The sequence below is a fragment of the Schistocerca nitens genome, chromosome 6 (assembly GCF_023898315.1).
Source record: "Schistocerca nitens isolate TAMUIC-IGC-003100 chromosome 6, iqSchNite1.1, whole genome shotgun sequence".
Taxonomy (NCBI): Eukaryota; Metazoa; Arthropoda; class Insecta; order Orthoptera; family Acrididae; genus Schistocerca; species Schistocerca nitens.
Window position 1 is genome coordinate 82759910 of NC_064619.1, and position 21334 is coordinate 82781243.

Genomic DNA, 21334 nt, shown 5'->3' on the forward strand with positions numbered 1-21334 from the left:
GGCGTGAGCGGAAGACGGCCTAACGGTGTGCGGGACCGTAGCCCAGCTTCATGGAGACGGTTGCGAATGGTCCTCGCCGATACCCCAGGAGCAACAGTGTCCCTAATTTGCTGGGAAGTGGCGGTGCGGTCCCCTACGGCACTGCGTAGGATCCTACGGTCTTGGCGTGCATCCGTGCGTCGCTGCGGTCCGGTCCCAGGTCGACGGGCACGTGCACCTTCCGCCGACCACTGGCGACAACATCGATGTACTGTGGAGACCTCACGCCCCACGTGTTGAGCAATTCGGCGGTACGTCCACCCGGCCTCCCGCATGCCCACTATACGCCCTCGCTCAAAGTCCGTCAACTGCACATACGGTTCACGTCCACGCTGTCGCGGCATGCTACCAGTGTTAAAGACTGCGATGGAGCTCCGTATGCCACGGCAAACTGGCTGACACTGACGGCGGCGGTGCACAAATGCTGCGCAGCTAGCGCCATTCGACGGCCAACACCGCGGTTCCTGGTGTGTCCGCTGTGCCGTGCGTGTGATCATTGCTTGTACAGCCCTCTCGCAGTGTCCGGAGCAAGTATGGTGGGTCTGACACACCGGTGTCAATGTGTTCTTTTTTCCATTTCCAGGAGTGTATGTTAATAACGAAAGTTCATCCGAATGTTCGCTCACTAGTGAAAAGTCTTCGAGAAGGTGCAGAGTACCACGGACACCAGTTTTACCAACTAATTTTAAACTTTCATGGGAAAAGGAGGAAAAAGTCTGCAATGAACACTGACGAAACGATTGAATATACTTTAAAGAAACATCGAACAGATGCAACCTTAAAATCGTATCTGACTACTGTGGCCTATGTATTGAAAAATAGTTTAATGAAATCAGTGGCAATCTTGTAAATGTCGTAAATAAATTTAATGGGGGACGAAATGAGACTAACTTCTCGTGATGTTCCCTGGAAAGGACACAAAGTGACTAAGTGTCTTTTGAAATTTGCAAAATATTCTCTAATGAAGACTAACAAGACTATCTCAGAGGCCAGGCCTTTTCCAGGGAATGATCACAGCGTTCCCCTTGAGAGATTCTTAGAATCAAAAAATATATAGACGGACACCGGATACAAAATATTTGCAGCGGAAATCCAGGCAAACGACAAGCAGTTAAATCCACGCGTTCTCCCTCCTTTAGAAGATGAGCAAACCATCATGAAGCTGATATCAAGACAAAATAAATTGTCGCATAAAGTAACTGGTCATAGTTTTGCAGTCTTTCAGCATTTGTTAAAACTAATTTCTAGTAACACATAACTACAGCAGGCCTAATGACGATGCGGCTAGGCGAGCAAAAGCGTTCACACACGTTCGCTGCCTGGTTTGTGAGCGCTCACGGTAAAACGTGACCTTCAGACGCCGTTATGTAGCGCAGTACGGCCGACTGATAGCGCAGGAGCAGTGCAGACTACATGCTGCCTTCAGAGGAACAGCAATGATTAGCTTCGGCGTAACCTTAGGTACCTACATACAGTTTATAGGGCGCGCTGCTTAAGGGGAGAATCCACCTAAAAATTTAAATTTTCTCCTACTTTGCCAATTGAAAACAAATTTTAAAATCGTCTCTATTATATGAAGATGTACACAAGTTTTGAAGTCCATGGCTTCATTGGTTTTCGAGTTTTGAATTTTTAATATGATTTTAATGGTGTTCTTGAAAACCAATTTTCGGTACTCACACCGCAATTTTCACATGCAGCATTTTGTAGGTAGATTCACAAGACATAGTTCGACAGTTCTGTGCATTCATTTGATGGGAAATATTAATAATTTCTTTTAGGTGCTTCTTTTTTCAAATTACAGCCTAAAATTTTCTTTAATTATCGATGCATAAATGTGATGATAGAATGAACAATTTACAATTTCGATAATAATAATGCATAGAAGTATGTAAACACGACAAAAATTTCCTGCAAAAATTTCATTCGGGTTGGTTAATATTTCTGATAAACTGTTGGAATTCAGCTTAGAAAAACGAACTTATGGTAAAATTGTATTCAACATTTTATCAAAAAATGGATTTTCTACAAGATACATACTCATTAAAATTCACTGGCACCACAACGTTTTCGCTTCCCGCTTATTCCTGCTTACATGAGGCTTCTCGTGGTTTAACGATCGGGGTAGCCTTTTACTTGAATTTTCTGAATAAAAATCTGCTCACAATCTTCTTGTGGGGGTGCAATGGTAGACACTGGCTTACAATAAAGGCAGGCACTCCATCTTCAGGCCACAAGTGGCCCATCGGGACCATCCGACCGCCGTTTCATCCTCAGTTAAGGATGCGGATAGGAGGGGCGTGTGGTCAGCACACCGCTCTCCCGGTCGTTATGATGGTTTTCCATGACCGGAGCCGCTACTATTCCTGTCGAGTAGTTCCTCAATTGGCATCACGAGGCTGAGTGCACCCTGAAAAATGGCAACAGCTCATGGCGGCTAGATGGTCACCCATCCAAGTACCGGCCACGCCCAACAGCGCTTAACTTCGGTGATCTCACGGGAACCGGTGTATCCACTGCGGCAAGGCCGTTGCCGGCTTACAATAAGATATCCCTATTTTCTTGGACCTTGTTGACTATATTGAACTGGACTTCAGTGTATTTCCTAGTTTATATTTACACAGTCATCAGAAAAAAGCACTGTGTTCCAATTGTTTTGCTTCTGTTTTCCTGGTAATCTCGCAACTTCTTTTTCCCAGTTTTAGTTTATACCAAGGTAGGAGTAAAGATGGTTCTGTTTGATGGTGATAGAAATCAAAAATTATCTTTGGCATATTTCGGTGTGTCACAGCTGCAGCCAGTATTTCAAACATTTCTTAAACGTAAATTTGTGATTCGAATACTGCACAGTGCAACAACATCTACGTATAAGCGCAGAATTCCTAGTCTGATTGATTATTGTATATGATGGTGTCTTGATACGCATTGTATTCTACTAATGTGCTTCAAAACTTCGAACATGGCGAAAAAATTCAATTTACAACAACATTACAATGGATTTCCAACAAAAGATTATGAACACTTGGAAGGCGAACAGCGAGAAGCTAATGTACAGAAAATATATTTACAGGGTGGGTCACTAACTATTGCCACTTAGAATAACTCCGAAAGTATGATAGTAGCTGAAAATTTTGTGGAACAAATGTTGCATTGGACAACGGGGGCCGTAATATGACGTATGTTTTTTCTTGCTAGATGGGTTCGTGTCAGTGATATGAAGGTAAATTTTTTTTGAATGCTACTTACTTCCTGATATCTATCAAGTCTAATCCAAAGATATGTAACAGTAAGGTCTTTGAAGGTCAATGAAGGTGGCATGAACGTCCATTTACAGAAGATGTTCGAAGTGATGACCATTGGGATGAATGCAGTGCTGCAATCTTCCTTATCGTGGATTGAGTGGTATTCCTTGTCATTTCGGCACTTATCGAAGCACATGCTCTCACACTTCTCTGTCATATATCGTGCAAATAGTAAATATTCGCCGAATACGTGGTATCCATCTAACGTGCCACTGACATGTAAACACCATTCGATAGTTTCTCAATCAACATTAATACGAACGGTAAGATTATTATCGTTGAATCAAGAGAATGTGAATGATGTATTCCTTCGAAGAACAAGTCGATATGCTTCTCATTTACGGAGAATGCCAACGAAATTCAATGAGAGTTAGAGATTTACGCGCTGAAAGACATCCTCAACGTATTCTCTCTATAAGTAGTACATCTTAACATGTGTATGATAAACTGGAAACAACTGGATCTTTAACGCATCGGAAACATATCCGGCAAAGGAACGTTACTAACGAAAATTGGTATTCCAGCAATTGTGGTTCGAGATCCTTGTGTTAGTTGGCGTCAAATCGCAAGAGAATCTGGCATGAGCCAGAGTAGTGATGTTCGTGTTCTGCATCGCCATAAATATCATCCTTACCATATCAGTCTCCACCAAGGATTAACTGGTACGGATTGTATGCGTCGCATTGAATTCTGCCGATGGACTCGACTTCAGATTCAGAGGGATGACACGTTTATTAATTTGATTTTATTTACTGACGAAGCTACATTCACAAACCATGGAAATGTTAATTTTCATAAAATGCGTTATTGGGCAACTGAAAATCCATGTTGGCTGCTTCAAGTTGCATACCAAAAAGAGTGGTCGGTGAATGTATGGTGCTGGATTCTGGTGGACAGAATTATAGGACCATATTTCATCGAAGGAAATTGTAATGGTAGGAAGTACACCACATTCCTGCAAGAAACATTAGGTCTGGTATTGGAAGAAATACTTTTAGGAACAAGAAACAGAACGTGGTATCAATACGATGGGTGACCGACACATTTTCTCTGATGGCTAGAAATGAGTTGCAGAGGCAATTGCCGGCCGCGGTGGCCATGCGGTTCTAGGCGCTGCAGCCCGGAACCGTGGGACTGCTACGGTCGCTGGTTCGAATCCTGCCTCGGGCATGGATGTGTGTGATGGATTTTTCTTGTGGGGATTCGTAATTTTTTATAAAGACGCTCCACGTTTTGTCTTATCGCGAAATATGGGAGAGAGTGTCACTGAAATGATAACAACACCTGAAGATATCCGAGAGAAAATTGTCAGAGCATGTGCTTCGATAAGTGCTGAAGTGATAAGGAATGCCACTCAGTGCATGATAAAGAAGATTGCAGCACTACATTGATACCAATGGTCATCACTTCGAACACTAATGTAACTCGATGTTCATGCCACCTTTGTGACCTTCGTTGGTCTTCAAAGACCTTACTGTTACACAAAACTTGATTCGTCTCGATAGCCGCAATCAGAAGATAAGTACCAAACTATAGCATACCATTTAAAAAAACAAAGTTGACCTTCATCTCTCTGAAGCGACTCAACCTAGCAAAAAAAAACCAGCGTCATATTGTGGCTCCCGTTGTCCAATGCAACTTTTGTCCCACACTCTTTTCAGCTCCTATCATACTTATTCTTGGTGGCAATAGTTAATGACTCACGTTGTAAATACAACTCCACTTTTAAGTAATATGACTCAACAAAGTATTCATCATACGGAGGCAGAGAAACAAACATCTCAATAATATTCCCAACACTTTTAGTATGGAAATGCATTTTTGTTTTCAGAAGGAAAACTCAACGAATGACTGTACAGTTACATCAATTTACCATAATGCTGTTCAGGTTGCAAAGGACTGCTCGTTTTCACTGATTTTCGAGTTATATTGACAGTCGGAAATCTTCTACAGCCATAAGTTATACAACTACAGTGTGCACTTGCGTGATTAGTTTGATCGAAAAATTAGTCTCGTAGAGATCTGTTCACACAAGTAAACTCTCACGACTTTACAAGTCCCTAGCTACTATTATGTCGATGTTTAGACTTACATGGACATGCTGCTTCTTTACACAAAAAGAGAACGACATCCACCCACAGAAGCTCACAGGCAGATTTCAGCTTAAGAGATAGTCTTCAATTAGCATTACTCGAAAAGTGGTAACAGACATTCATCCTACTGTGAAAAGCAAAATAAGTAATATTCATTGTCATTCGGTGTTTTCATGTGTAACGTTTAAATAATTGCCTAAAACGGTAGTCATCATACGGCTTCAACAGCCGTAAGAAATACCATGTAGCTTACTTAGTTGCCCCCCATTATTTTCATTGTCAAAATATTAAAAGAGGTACTTGTATTGTATGGAACTGGGGACCTAGAAACGATGGAGAGGCTTCGTCCCCGCCGTAGCCAACAGTGGTACACAACCACACAACAGGCTAAAGCAGTCCACTCACTACACCACACAGCTAATCGGGTGGGCTAAGAAAAAGAGATGTTTACTTTAATTGTCATTTCCCATTAATACAACAGCCCTAAATATAAATTTGCCACGAAGCTCGTTAATGGGCCACCCTGATGTACTGTAGTGTGAGTGCGAGCCAGATCTCACGAGCATCTTCGCATAACTGCTGGACTTCTTTAGCGCTCCTGTACCTGGGAAAAGCCAGTTAGCCTGGCGAGATCCCCAGGCTCCGTGCAAAGTCACTCTGTGTAAGTGTTCCAAGCCCAACCTTCATGCCTATCGTCATGACGACGTGGACGACTCACTACACAGCATTACTTATCCAACTATGCTCTTCTGACGATGTTTGTGGACGTGTTTACTTTATGTGTTTGTCGCTGATGATGTTTCGTGTTACCTCCTTTGCCACGTATATTATTCCATCGTAATTTGTTTTTCAATATTGTTGAGGTAGATACTGGAAAATGCCTGAGGGGACCAACACCGGTCTTGGCAATAGAATGAAAACTGAAAGCACAACTGTGGCTTTTATTTGATTACAAAACAAAAATCTTTTGTAGTCTCGCGTGGCTATCTTACGGTAAATAATACCTTGTGCAATCGGTGCAGCACAATTTTAAGAAGATAGTAAAAGTTTTATTTGGAAAAGTAAGTGTTGGACACAGTTTAATTTGATATGTGTGAGTGGCAGAAATTTTCCTGAAATCCTGTTGACCCGATCCACGCATCCCCGCCGACTCCTCAGGTTTTGGAACACTTGAACGGATTGACACTAGTCCACGGAGCCTGGGGTTCTTGCAGGGCTAACAGGATTTTCACAGGTGCAGGCATGCTAAGAAGTCTAGCAGTTCAGCACAGATGCTCGTGCAAGCTGGCCTGCACTCACACCACAGCAGTGAGCAACCGTGTATTGCTTCAAGGTGGCTCATTAGTGCGTTCTGTGGTAAATTTACTTTTAACACATTGTATTAAAACTAGCAATGAAATTGAACATAATGAGAAATGACAATGTAATTCAATATCTCTTTTGATATTTCGATGATGCAAAGAATGGAGGGTTGCTAAGTACAGCTCTAGGCGCTTCACTCCGAAATCACGCGGCTGCTACGGTCGCAAGTTCGAATCCTGCATGGATGTGTGTGATGTCCTTAGGTTGGTTAGGTTTAAGTAGTTGTAAGTCTAAGGGACTGATGACCTCAGATGTTAAGTCCAATAGTGCATGGAGCCATTTGCTGCTAAGTAAGAAACATTGTATTTCTTTGACTGTTGCCGCCTTTTGATGACTGCCATTTTAGGACGAAACTTAAATTGACAAACTTATATTTCATTGCCATTTTATTTAAACTTAAACATAAAAACGCAAAATATCAATGAATAATATGAATTTTAGTTTTCATTAAAGGATCAATGTCTGGTACCATTTTTTGAGTAATGCTAATTCGAAGCCAAGCTGTGAAGTCTGCCGGTGAGCTTCTGTAGGTGGATTTCTTTCTCTTCATTGCGTAAAAAAGGAGCATGTACATGTAAGTCTAAACATTGACATAATCATAGCTGCAGATTTGTAATGTCGTGAAAATTTACGTTGCAGAAACAGAAGTCTGTGAGACTGATTTTGCTATGAAACTGGTCACCCAAACGTCAACTGGAGGTGCATAAGTTCGCAGAGTTTCCACACTGCCAGCATAAATTCACAGTCAGTGAAGCTGCGCGACCCGTTGCAAGCTGAAAAGCAGTTTACAGTAACTTGATCTAACTGGAGATTCATTCGTTGAATGTTCCTCCACAAAAAGCAAAAACGTATTTTCGTAGCGAAAATGTTAGGAAATTTATCGAGATGTTTGTTTCTCTGCTCCCATCTGATCAATATTTTGTTCAGTCATATTGCTTAAAAGCGGTTTTTTTCTGTCTTTTTTTTCACAATAGCTGCACGCTATTCCCCTTCCAAGTGTTCATAATCTTTTGCATCGAATTTATTGTAATGTTGTTGTACACTGAATTTTTTCGTTGTGTTCAAAGTTTTGAAGCACATTCATATAATACTAAGTCTATAAAGACACCACTACATATAAGAAAAACAATTAGACTAGGCATCCTGCATTGATACATTGATGTTGATGTGTCTGACTGCTTTGAAGTTGCTACCCTGACCATCATGCTAGTTTTCATCCCTTTAAAAGTAGCTAATCTGTATTTTAAGGGGAGATGGCACACAAACACTTAAATTTTTTTCAAAAGATGGCTATTTCACGTCTTTGGAGAGTTTACTCTTCGATCCCAAAACAATTTGACTTTATTCGAACTACGAGTACATCGAAGTAATATTTGAAATAGTGAGTGCATAAGCGTCTGTGGCACACCAAAGTATGCCAAAGATAATTTTTGATTTCCATTGCCATCATACCTTTATTCCCACCTTGGCATGAACTGAAAGTGGGAAGAACAAGTTGAATGATTACCAGGAAAATTGAAGCAAAACAATTGGCACCCAGTTCTAGGAAATCAGTTACTTTGCCTGTTGACTGCGTAAATATAAATTTAAGAAATACACTCAAGTCCTGTTCAGTGCAGTCAACAAGCGACCAACAAATTTAGGATAGCTGAGTGTAAGCCAACGCCTACCACTGCACCTCCTCAAGAATACTGTGAGCAGATTTTTATTCAGAAAATTCGAGAAAAAGGCTACATTGATCTTGAACTTACAAGAAGCCGCATATAAGCAGGAGAGAAAACGTTATGGTGCTGGTGAATTTTGATGGGTGTGTCTTGTAATAACAATCAGCTTTTGATAAAGCGTTAAAATCCGTTTTACCATAAGTTTGTTTCTTTAAGATCAGTGCCAATTTTATCATAAATATTAACAAATCTGATTGAAATTTTTGCAGGAAGCAGTCATAATGTGTTTGTGTACTTCTATGCATTGATATTATCGAAAAGTACTTTGTTCATTTCATCATCACAGGTATGTATCGATAATTAAAGAAAATTTGAAAATGAAATTTGAAGTAAACACTGAAATCAAAATTATTAATATTTCTCATAAAATGAATGAACAGAACCGTTGGGCTATGTCTTCAACATGTACCTATAAAATCTGTAATTTGAAAATTGTACTTAGAGCACCAAAAGTTGGTTTCGAAGAATACCATTAAAATCCTATTAAAAATTCAAAACTCGAAAACCAGTTACGTTATGGACTTCTAAACGTGGGCATTGCTACAGCTTTACATAATAGACACGATTTTAAAATTTGGTTGCTATCGCCAAGCAGAAGAAAATTTAAATTTTTGGTTGGAATTTCCCCTTAAGCACTGCGCCATATATGCTGTATGTTTCTATCTAAAGTTACATCGAACCTAATTTAATCATTCCTCTGAAGGCACACACTGTTTGCAGTTTTCCTGCGCAACCAAGCCGCCATGCTGCGCTACGTAACGACATCTGACCGCTCGCCTAGTCATATCCTCAACAGGCCGTCTGTGTAGCAAGCCCGGATCTAGAGTCTTATTTAGCAAATCACCTAGCACCCGCCGCACGTTAGTCTGTCGGTTATTCATGTGATTTTGAAACGAGTCCCTGTAGGTTTTGAACATTTTTGAACACATTCTAAGTTGATTTCTGAACGCATCGTAAGTTGATTTTTGAATGCGTGCATAGTGTACGTGATGTCTCTGCCAAGGGAAAAGAGGCACGGGCTACACGAGCTGAGCCAAATAAACCCGAACGGGTGAATGCCAAATGCTGTTGATTGGGTGTGCGAATGATCAGCGTTGTTATAATTATTAGCGAAACCCCATTGATTCATAGTGCCACAATGGAAATAGATGACTTCACAGGAACAGCAGGTAAGGAAGATTACATATTAATCTTCTCGGTGTATCCAAGGAAATGAAATTTTGACAGAACTTTATCCAGAACGCTACACTACTAACAGTCAGCTTTATAGGCCCCGGTTATCAGCTGCTTTAACTTTCATTCTCGGAATAGCACGGAAAACGCGTTGTACGGATACGTAAGGACTCCTAACCGGAGAATAAACGCGGGATAACTGAACCTGTGATTCTGGCAGGGTTACTGAAATTAACTGGAGAATAAGTTTTGAACATGGCAGGAATATTTACGGCACTAGTGATGATAAGATTGTTTGTTATAATTTGGAAGCGGAAGAATGGGGACATCTCACAAATTTCTAGATTTGTATAAAAATTTCGTACAACTACTTTTCGATCTCTTGCTTGAGAAACTGGAACGTACGAATGAAATGTGAAACTATTTCCTAACATAAAACTTTTTGCTTGTAGTAGGTCTAATTGGCATTTGATATTGCTAATTTTTGAAATATATTCTGCCATTTTATTTATGTAAATGAAGTAGATAAAAATGACCATTTGAGCCAAAACAGTCTTGCTTATTTGGAGTGTGTTACAACCGCTGCAATATCAGAAAAGCCTATTTCGTTTTATCTACGAGACAGTGACAAAATAGACGTAGTCATATCGAGAAACCACACCTTCTTTGGTACTATCCGTATTAACAGCTTTTTCCGTATTAGACAACGACACTTCTATTTTACATGTAGAAAAATGTTTGCCGAACTTTGATGAACTAATTGGTTTTTTCGTAGAAAGGAAAGCACGCCGTGTAAAGCTGTAGCAAGATTAGAGAGAAAAAAATGCTGGGACCTAAGGATAGAAGAAACATGTACTGTCTTGCTTGTCTCTTGTCTTTACTGCTTTTACGTTTGTTATATTTAATTACACTTAGTTTTATGTCACACAAAAGTGAAAGTTATTAGCTAGTAGGTAATACAGAGTGCAAATTTTCTGAAGAGTTCGTATTCTCCCAGTTCAAAACATTCCCATTCAATATTAATAGTGAGTTTTTTCCAAGGCGGTAGCATGTCAATCTGGCCGACTGGGAGAAGGAGAGGCACCAGAAGCATTATAATTTCCACTGATGGCTTTCATTACAAAGTATACACACTTGAATTCCATAGACAGAAATATTATTGATGGGCGATAGAAAAATGTTGTGTGAAGAGACGTGGCACTGCACTTTGGCACACTTAAGACCAAATAAAATTTCTTAAATTTGGTCAAACATACATGTTTTATATTTCAAACTCTTCAGAAATATGTGCTCTACAAAATGAACATATTTTTGAAAAATTGATTTTTTAAAATTTTGATGTCGTGTCTCAAACGCTTGAGAGGGAGGGTGGGCGCCACTATCAGTTTTTTTTTTCGCGATTCGGAAATATCATGGATTCGGGACTGAGTCTACGACATGTATTACTAGAAATTAGTTTTTGCGTGTGTTGAAAGTTTGCAAAGCTGAATCAGTCACTTTTTTATGATAATTTATTTTGTCTTTGCCAGTTTCATGCCGGATAACTCATCTTATAACAGAGGGAGAAAGAACGAATTTTATTGCACGTCATTTTCCAGCGTTCCCGCTGCTATGATTTTGTATTCGGTGTCCGCCAATACAGATTTTGATTCTAAGAACCTCTCAAGGCGAATACTGCGATTATTCCCAAGAAAAAGCTTCGTCTTTGAGATAGTTTTGTTAGTCTTTATTAGGGAATATTGTACAGGTTTCAGGAGAGATTTAGCCAAATTTGTGTCACTTCCTGGGAACACCACGAGAAGGTAGGCTCTTTTCGTTCTCCATTAAATTTATTTACAGTATTTACAAGATCGCCAATGATTACATTGAACTATTTCTCAATATTTAGAAATGTTTCAATGATCCTGACGTTTCCTTTATCTTTGCAACTTCTGTGAGTAGGCCATACAAGTCAGAAATGATTTTATGTTCCCATCAGTTTGGAGTTTCTTTACAGCTTTTGCAGTCGTTTCGTCAGTCTTCATTACTGACTTTTTTCTTTTGTTTCCATTGAAGTTTGAAATTAGTAGCTGGCCGTGGTATTTTGCATCTCCTCGAAGATTTTTCATCAAAGATTAAACAATTGGATGAACTTTTGATATTAATGTATTTATTCTTTTGTTCCCTCCTTCTGAGACATTATTAGTGTGACGACGCTTTCCACTGCAGTTCCATATCTCTCCTGCTACGTATTCGTTGTCGAGCCACTGCTTCACAAAATAATCGTAAAAGTCTTGAAGCTTTTGGTTTTCAGGCGTGCTCACCTGAATACACAGCCAACCATCCTCTAACATTTCCAGAGGAAGATATTTTAGAGCAGAACACATTCTCATATGTCAACATATTTCCTCGTCTTCCTTATAGACTGGAACAAGGCCACGACACTAGACTTGTTTCCACAAACATTGATTAAAATGGTAATTGCAACCAGTAATCTCTGTTCCAGGTAACAAATTGTTGGTTGCTTGGATGATGGCAATTTTGAAGTCCATCGTCAGAGATGCAGGGTTCCATCCAGGCACGTTAAGTTTAATAGCTTCAGAAAAACGTTCATATGTTTCTCGCTTTTTATTTGGCAACAAAGCGCAATTTGAATGGCGTTAGTTGCCTTGTAAGAAGTATTAAGGACGATATGGAATATAAACAACTATCCAAGCTGCTGGCTCGAACACTCGAACATTCCATTGACAAAGAACAATTCTTAGTTTGATAAACTTGCTTTTTGCTTTACACTGGCAAACACCAGTATTCTGTCAGTCGGTCCCCTGTTGTCATCTACAAGTAAAAAATTGCTACTATCATTTACTAGTAAATTATTTGCTTAGAAGTATATTCCTACAGAATCGGTGGGATGTAGTGCCCATATATCTTTGCCTAAAGCAATGTAACGATCCTGGCCGGCCGGTGTGGCCGAGCGGTTCTAGGCGCTTCAGGCTGGAACTGCGAGACTGCTACGGTCGCAGCTTCGAATCCTGCCTCGGGCATGGATGTGTGTGATGTCGTTAGGTTAGTTACGTTTAAGTAGTTCTAAGTTCTAGGGGACTGATGACCTCAGATGTTAAGTCCCATAGTGCTCAGAGCCATTTGAACCATTTTTTTGCGCTGACAGAATGACATCGTAGAAAGGTTAACTATTTATTTGGCTGATGGCCGCGCTGTTATCAGACGGAAAACCATGTTTAGAACTTGCACAATCATGTACTTTCAAAAGATAAATTAAAATCAGTAAATCATAGCAGAGGAGTTTCCTGTATGTAAAAGGTGAAAAATGGACTTTGAACTCATCTACAGCACAGGCTACGTTGCACTGGAGCGATCTCCGCAAACCAGCTGAAGCCATGCATCTACGACCACCAGGCTGATTGCCCAACGTCTCACTAACGGGTGCCGCCTTACCGTCTCAACTTCCACCTGGCAAAAGAAAAAATTGTTCAAATGGCTCTGAGCACTATGGGACTCAACTGCTGAGGTCATTAGTCCCCTAGAACTTAGAACTAGTTAAACCTAACTAACCTAAGGACATCACAAACATCCATGCCCGAGGCAGGATTCGAACCTGCGACCGTAGCGGTCTCGCGGTTCCAGACTGCAGCGCCAGAACCGCGCGGCCACTTCGGCCGGCTGACAGAATGTTTTCGCACTTCATTTGCTGCTTCATCTGGAATATAAACATGGCTACCTTCCCCTAAAACTGTTTTATTTTTTGTGGATAGTCTTCCTTGTATTTATTCTTTTAATGTTTATACAACGCCAGTAAGTGATTGTTTGTATAGTCTACTATATACCAATGACCGCTGTAAATCAATTAAGGCTTACCTATGACCTCCATCACCTCAGCACTAAAACACGAACGCTACTTGCCAGTCAGAGGTCTGCTGCAGTAAGGAACTCTGAGATAGCGCCACACACACACTAGGAACTGGTGCGGGAACAGGGAACTCTGTGCAGGACACGGGCTTCGGCCTCTCCCAGAAAACGTCGCAGGCAGCGGCGGACAGCCGTTGTTTCCTACTTCTGGAACACCCTGTCCTCGGCTCCGTAAATGTCAACACACACAAGTGTCGCTCCGTGCAAGTGTCACCAAATTCCATGCGCGGCCGGTCCCTAGCCGCTCCAGCTCCTCCACTGCAGTGCGCAGAAGCTGAAGGTGTCGCCTCGCGCAGTGAAAGACGCGCGGGACGCGAGGCGAGAGGAAGTCGTAACTCGGCAGGGCTACTGCCAGTTGCCTGTCCTCCTCCCCCCCCCCCCTCCCACCAAGCCACCGCCCGCATGCCTGCGTGCGACAGCTCCTTAACAGACTTGGTTGGTTTCCGCTGCGACAGATTTGCTAATGAGGCGAAAGGCTCGCCGCCTAACCACGCTCTGGCTTCTCACCAACGCAGACATCGCGCTAGCACCCGTCCTGGAAACGAAGCAGCTACATGCCTAGAATATACCGGATCCTGCTGCTACGTATATAGTCTGCAAGCAGTTATATGGTGTGTGGAATGAGGTACTTCTGGTACTGCTAGGTTCGTTTCAGCAGTTGCCAGTTGGCTCATGCGCATGCGCAGTGCTGAATTGGCGTTTGAGCAGTACCTTCTTCCATTTCTGGCTACTTGAAGTTTGGCTGTTACCAGTATTAGCAGTAGCAGCAATCATCGACATGCTACCGGGAAAAAAGTTTTCTGGTGCTCCCAGACTGCCAGATTCGCGCATGCGCAGAGCAGTCTGAGTTGTAGTGGGAGCAGGGGTCCCAGTCTCCTTGTGACCTGTTTATACGTTTCATTATATGTCTGTTTTCTCTTCGTTTACAGCTTCCACGTCAAATGAAAACAAAACAGATTTCTGTGACCGGGAGCCATCGAATTAATTAATATAAACACATCAAAAAAAAAAAAAGGTTTGCATCAGCACAGTTCCTTAAACTCCTGAAGATAGACGTTGACTGTGGAGATGTCACTAAACTCGCCCAAAGGTATAAACAACCATGCATGAGCAGCGCCTGTTAGACGGAGGGGGTCCGACAGCCAATCCGTTCCAGTCATTCCATCACGAAGGAGATACACGGCTTGTGTTGCCTGTAGTTCAACCATGCCTATACGCTCAATACCGCGGTTCGATCGCGTCCGCATTGTTACTTTGTGCCACGAAGGAATCTCAACAATGAAAGTGTCCAGGCGTCTCGGAGTGAACCAAAGCGACGTTGTCCGGACATGGAGGTTGTTGTGTCTAGCTCCTACAGCATAGACACAATGAGGTAGCTAGGTGCACGCTAAACTAACGCAGACGGGCTTGAAGTACTGGAACAAGAGACTTATTAATGCACTAAAGAAAAGTACGTAGTTTTATAATACTTAACTTTATTCTCTTGTTGGAATACATCTCTCTTGAATATTAGTAGGCTATAAGCACTGATACAAATGGCGCCTTGCTAGGTAGTAGCTATGGACTAAGCTGAAGGCTATTCAATCTGTCTCTCGGCAAATGAGAGGAAAGCTTCGTACGTCTGGTCGCAAGCTATGTCGTCCGTACAACTGGGGCGAGGTCTAGTCCGTGTCTTGTGACCTGCCATGTGGTGGCGCTAGGTTTGCGATTACACAGTGGCGACACGCGGGTCCGACATGTACTACAGGACCGCGGCCGATTTAAGTTACCACCTAACAAGCGTGGTGTCTTGCGGTGACACCACAGAGGTGATACAGAGAGGCAGGAAGTGTTGATTACATGCCTCACTCAGGCCGTCCAAGGGCTGTTGCTGCAGTAGATGACCGCTACCTACGGATCATGGCTCAGGGGAACCCTGACAGCAACGCCACCATGTTGAATAATGCTTTTCGGGCAGCCATAGTTTAAGTAGGCTGTTTATGTTTTCTTATTGGTAACGCCACGTAGCGCTCTGTATGAAAATCACTGGCTGTGCTGTGTGCAGTCTGTGGCTGCTTTGCATTGTTGTAATACTCGCCATTGTAGTGTTGGGCAGTTGGCTGTTAACAGCGCGTAGCGTTGCGCAGTTGGAGGTGAGCCGCCAGCAGTGGTGGATGTGGGGAGAGAAATGGCGGAGTTTGGAAATTTGTAAGACTGGATGTCATGAACTGCTATGTATATTATGATTTTTCAACACTATTAAGGTAAATACATTGTTTGTTCTCTATTAAAATCTTTCATTTGCTAATTATGTCTATCAGTAGTTAGTGTCTTCCGTAGTTTGAATCTTTTATTTAGCTGGCAGTAGTGGCGCTCGCTGTTTTGCAGTAGTTCGAGTAACGAAGATTTTTGTGAGGTAAGTGATTTGTGAAACGTATAGGTTAATGTTAGTCAGGGCCATTCTTTTGTAGGGATTTTTGAAAGTCAGATTGCGTTGCGCTAAAAATACTGTGTGTCAGTTTAAGCACAGTCTTGTATAAATTTTGGTAAGGGGACGTTTCAATAGGACGCCCTGTTGTGACTCAACTGTGCGTTATAGGCTGCGTGATGCGCAACTTCACTCCCGACGTCCGTGGCGAGGACCATTTTTGCAACCACGACAACATGCAGCGCGGTACAAATGGCCCCAACAACATGCCGAATAGACCGCTCAGGATTGGCATCACGTTCTCTTTACCGATGAGTGTCGCATACGCCTTCAACAAGACAATCATCAGAGACGTGTTTGGAGGCAACCCGGTTAGGCTGAACTCTTTAGACACACTGTCCAGCGAGTGCAGCCAGGTGGAGTTTCCCTGGTGTTAGGGGGGGGGGGGGCTTTGTATGGGGCCGACGTACGCCGCTGGTGGTCATGGAAGGCGCTGTAACGGCTGTACGATACGTGAATGCCATCCTCCGACTGATAGTGCAACCATATCGGCAACATACTGGCGAGGCATTCGTCTTCATGGATGACAATTCGAGCCCCCATCGTGCACGTCTTGTGAATGACTTCCGTCAGGATAACGATATCACTCGGCTAGAGTGGCCAGCATGTTCCCCAGACATGAAACCTATCGAAACATGCCTGGGATGGATTGAAAAGGGCTGTTTATGGACGACATGACCCACCAACCACTCTGAGGATTTACGCCGAATTGCCGTTGAGGATTGGGACAATCTGGACCAACAGTGCCTTGATTAACTTGCGCATAGTATTCCACGACGAATACAGGCATGCATCAATGCAAGAGGACGTGCTACTGGGTATTAGAGGTACCGGTGTGTACAGCAATGTGGACCACCACCTCTGAAGGTCTCGCTGTATGGTGGTATAACATGCAGTGTGTGGTTTTCATGAGCAATAAAAAGGGCGGAAATAATGTTTATGTTGATCTCTATTCCAATTTTCTGTACAGGTTCCGGAACACTCGGAATCGAGGTGATCCAAAACTTTTTTGATGTGTGTACATTCACGTAATCACGGAAGATTAAAAATTCACGTAATCACGGAAGATTAAAATAAGTTAGTAGTTTCATTTTTTGATTTTATCTTATTTCTACGTTATTAGCAGTCAACCATCAATCATCTTGCTGACTAAGGAAATTATTTTTGTCGGTTTGCTAAAGAAATTTTTTTCTATAAATTTTTTCCACTGAGGCAGTCAATTTATTTGAAATGAATAGCTTCATTCCACACTATTGGCTAGTTACAGTTGTTGGGTCAATCTCAAAGTGCATTTTAACGTTCTGGCACGCATGGCCATTGTATCATAATAAAGCCCCAAACGTGAGATAGTACTGTGCTGGTACTTCAAGAAAATTGTTATACTGAAAACCTCACGAGAAAGCTTAATTTCAGGTACCGGTACTTCAGTGTGAATCTGGACATAGAAATGTGCACTTTATGCCGAATTGTGCATTTTAGTGTGGTTCACGAAATCCCGATGCTCCTGGAGTAGTCTCCGATGTCCTGTTTCTTTTATGGCATTGTAGGATCTCGTAAAGCTCTATATGTGTGTGAACATGCATAGATATTCACTTGATCCTGACTAATCAGGCAAATTTTGTCAGTAGTACTGAATTTAATATTTTTTTTTCAAATATATTGACAGCTTTAGCAGAATTTTACAAATCTGCCCTCCATGAAAGATATTGTTTTTCGTCCTCAAGACACTTGTCTAGTACTTCCTCTAGGCTTACCGTTTCAATCTTAAATTTAAGGAATTCCATTCTATGTTAAATTTTAGACTGGCATCACGCCGTGTTTTATCATTTTAGCTCCCCATATGGCTTTATGTTTATTCCTAGAGCAGAATATAAACTGCCAATTGTACAGTTTCTTGACCTTACAGATAACCTCAACAATTTTATACAGTTTGAAATAATTACGATGTACAGTTTCCTTGCCTCGCTAATTTTTTATACAGTTAGGAATAGTGATGAAATAATTTATTGTCCTTTCTTCTGGTGTAGGCTACACAACGAACTATTTTTTATTTTTGCAACAAATTTATATTCCATATTACTAGCTTTTTGCAGTGCTGTAAACTTGACTGGAAATGTTACGTTACAATATTGCAGAGTATGAATAAAAGAATTAAAAAAATATCTGTGTTAAAGTCACTAAATAGAAAAATATTTGTGTTCTTCGAGCTGTAGAGTCTAGTTTTGAAATGAATGTTATGCCAAGAACTGCTTCCTTATTTTTCATTCCTAATCTGGGTAGGATATGATAAAACAGCTGCTCCAAGTACAATTCCGTATGTCTCCTCTCAACAACATGCCGCAGTGCTGCACGTGGCCACGTGATGCCCCACCACGCACGAAATTCCAAACAGAAATTCGACGAAAAGTATATGAGCAGAGCAAACACCAAACACGGCCTACCTACGTCATCGTAGCTGCGCAAGCGCAGTAACTCCTGCTTTCTGGCGCTGTCTGGCAATTGTTAAAACCAACCTACTATCACTCCACCCCCTCCTCTTTGTTCTATTTGCCAGTAACAAGCGGGAAGTGGGGCTGCCGACAGATTCCCCTCCCCCCCCCCCCCCCATATGAGCTCTGATTTCTTTGATTTCCTAGTTTTACGAGATACTACTATGTTGCCCTACTCTGCTTCGAACGTATATCCTCGGGATTTCGACAGTAAATCTCCCCCCCCCCCCCCCCATATGAGCTCTGATTTCTTTGATTTCCTAGTTTTACGAGATACTACTATGTTGCCCTACTCTGCTTCGAACGTATATCCTCGGGATTTCGACAGTAAATCTCTCCGTACTACCCAACACCTGTCTTGTGCGTCTACAGCTGGAGTTTGTCCAGTACCTCGCAACGCTCCCACGCTTGCTAAATGATTCCCTCAGAAATCGTACCACTCTTCGTAGGCACTTCGCTACATGTTCTAATAATCCAGTCTCGTAATAGTCATGGAGTGATGAGGAATACGCAGGAATCGGGCTAACAAGTGTTTCCTAACACACGTCTCTCGTGAGTGAATTACATTCTCTAAGGCTTCTTCTATTTCAGCCTGTTCGCTTCTCCTACAACTGGTTGTATTTGGCCGTCGCACTTATGTGGCTTTGGACGGTTACTCCTGGGTCTGTTAGGTTCGCTTCTCTTCCCAACGGTTTACCACAAAAAGTATAATCGAACAACCTCTGACGGATTTCTTCGCCTATTTATGCGCCTATTTTTCGAAGGCTATTTTATATATATATATATATATTAGAGAATTAACTATCGTTCTTTTAGTACCAAAATTTCCACACACAGCTGTCGAATTAAGGACTCTTACTACATTAACCATAATGTAACATTTCACCTTCTTAATGTGCCTGTATTTGGTGGATCTTCCTCATAATTCGCCTTAGGGATGGGAAGAAACGACCCATAAAAACTGATACCGGCATTTCAGTTCTGAATAAGCATTTTTTTCTTTTTTGTCCTATTTATACCAGGCTTTTATTATTTGCTAATAACGGACTAAAAAATCGAAATATCAAATTGCCATAGCAACATAGGTAATTTTTTTCGTTTTTAAGTAAACCTTTATAAAACAAAGGGTAGTTTTTGTTCGTAATGTTTGAATTGATTTGAAGTTTTGCGTTATTATAGGAAATCGAACAGTTATATTTTAATAGCAATGTCGCCAGAAACAAGCAACAAATACGCGGCATAACAACTGGTACAGCATTGCTGAGACTTCACTGTCCCTGCTGCCTGTGTCGTGGCTTAAGGAACGTGTGCTCCTACAGTGTGCAACCTACCCCCCACCCACACTATGTTACATGGTAATGTCTCGCCGCCGTCGCCACACATCCGTTGTAGTGCACAGTGGTACTAACCCTTGAATCCTAGTCTGGAAACATTTGTGTGAAGTGACGTAGTAGTGCAGTACGAAGCTTCATTTGTTGTAAGAGATTAAAGATCTGTCTGCCATTTCTATGAAATGAAAGAGGACGGAAATTATGGCAACAATGATGTGAGGGCGTGCTGATAAGTAATGCCTTCGAATTTTTATGTGAAAACTCTTAAAGATTGTTAATATTCCACATCTTCATTCTTTATCTATACATTTTTATTTTGAATATGGTCATCCTGGCGAACACATTTCTCCCAACGACGTACCAGTTTCTTGATACAGTCACTGTAGAATGTTTGACTTTGTAGACAGAGCCACAACCTGATCTCCGACTGCACAGCTTCACCTCCATTCGAGTGAAGATGTTCTCTAAGTTTTGGAAACAGATGAAAATCGTATTGGGCCAAGTAGAGACGGAGGGCTGTCTGTTGAGAGGCCAGACAAACGTGTGATTCCTGAAGAGGGGCAGCAGCCTTTTCAGTAGTCTGGATGATTGACTGATCTGGCCTTGTAACACTAACCAAAACGGCCTTTCTGTACTGGTACTGCGAACGGCTGAAAGCAAGGGGAAACTACAGCCGTAATTTTTCCCGAGGGCATGCAGGTTTACCGTATGCATGGAGAGCTGCATCCAACCAGTCTATGGACTGAAGACCACAACAACAACAACAGAGACTGTATGGAGGACGATCGATGACTGCGAACACAAGGCTTCGAATAGCAGCAGATGTCGAAGTGCTCGTGTGTGCTCTGGCATTTTCATGCTGAACAATACCACAGCCTATTAAATTAAAACAGCAGTTCATCAATAATATCCCATAAATATAGAAACTAGCTGACCTGCTGCTTGTGTCTACATAATATGCCTTTAACTGCTTGGGGCCCTTGAAAACGGACAAATTAACACCAAAAATGGAGTTATTCACTCTTAGTTTTCATCCTTCAGCACTGACTATTCGTAACGCCAAAACAGTGATATGACTCCAGATTACAAAATGATTTTGAACAGAGTTTCAAATAATTACAATCAATAGGAGAATACTGGTGAGTTTTTGTAGTATTCAACTAGTTATTACTTTTCAAGAAAAGCAGCGAATTATGGACGGGCTACGTTTTCTTTTATTTGTCTTTTTATTTAGTATTTGGTTCTATGTATCTCGAAACTGAATGAGTCAAAGTTTTTGAGTCTCTGTTCGGTTTCTACGTTTATTAACTAACTAACTAACTAACTCCGTCTACAGGCCGCAAGCGACCCATCGGGACCATCCGACCGCCGTATCATCCTCAGGTGAGGATGCGGATAGGAGGGGCATGGGGTCAGCACACCGCTCTCCCGGTCGTTATGACGGTTTT

The 21334-nt window shown here is 41.8% G+C and overlaps 1 pseudogene; it reads right to left on the reverse strand.

Moving 5' to 3' along the window:
* Positions 1-2457: 2457 nt before the first annotated feature.
* LOC126263957 (5S ribosomal RNA) lies at positions 2458-2574 on the reverse strand (annotated as a pseudogene).
* Between the last annotated feature and the right edge of the window lie 18760 nt (positions 2575-21334).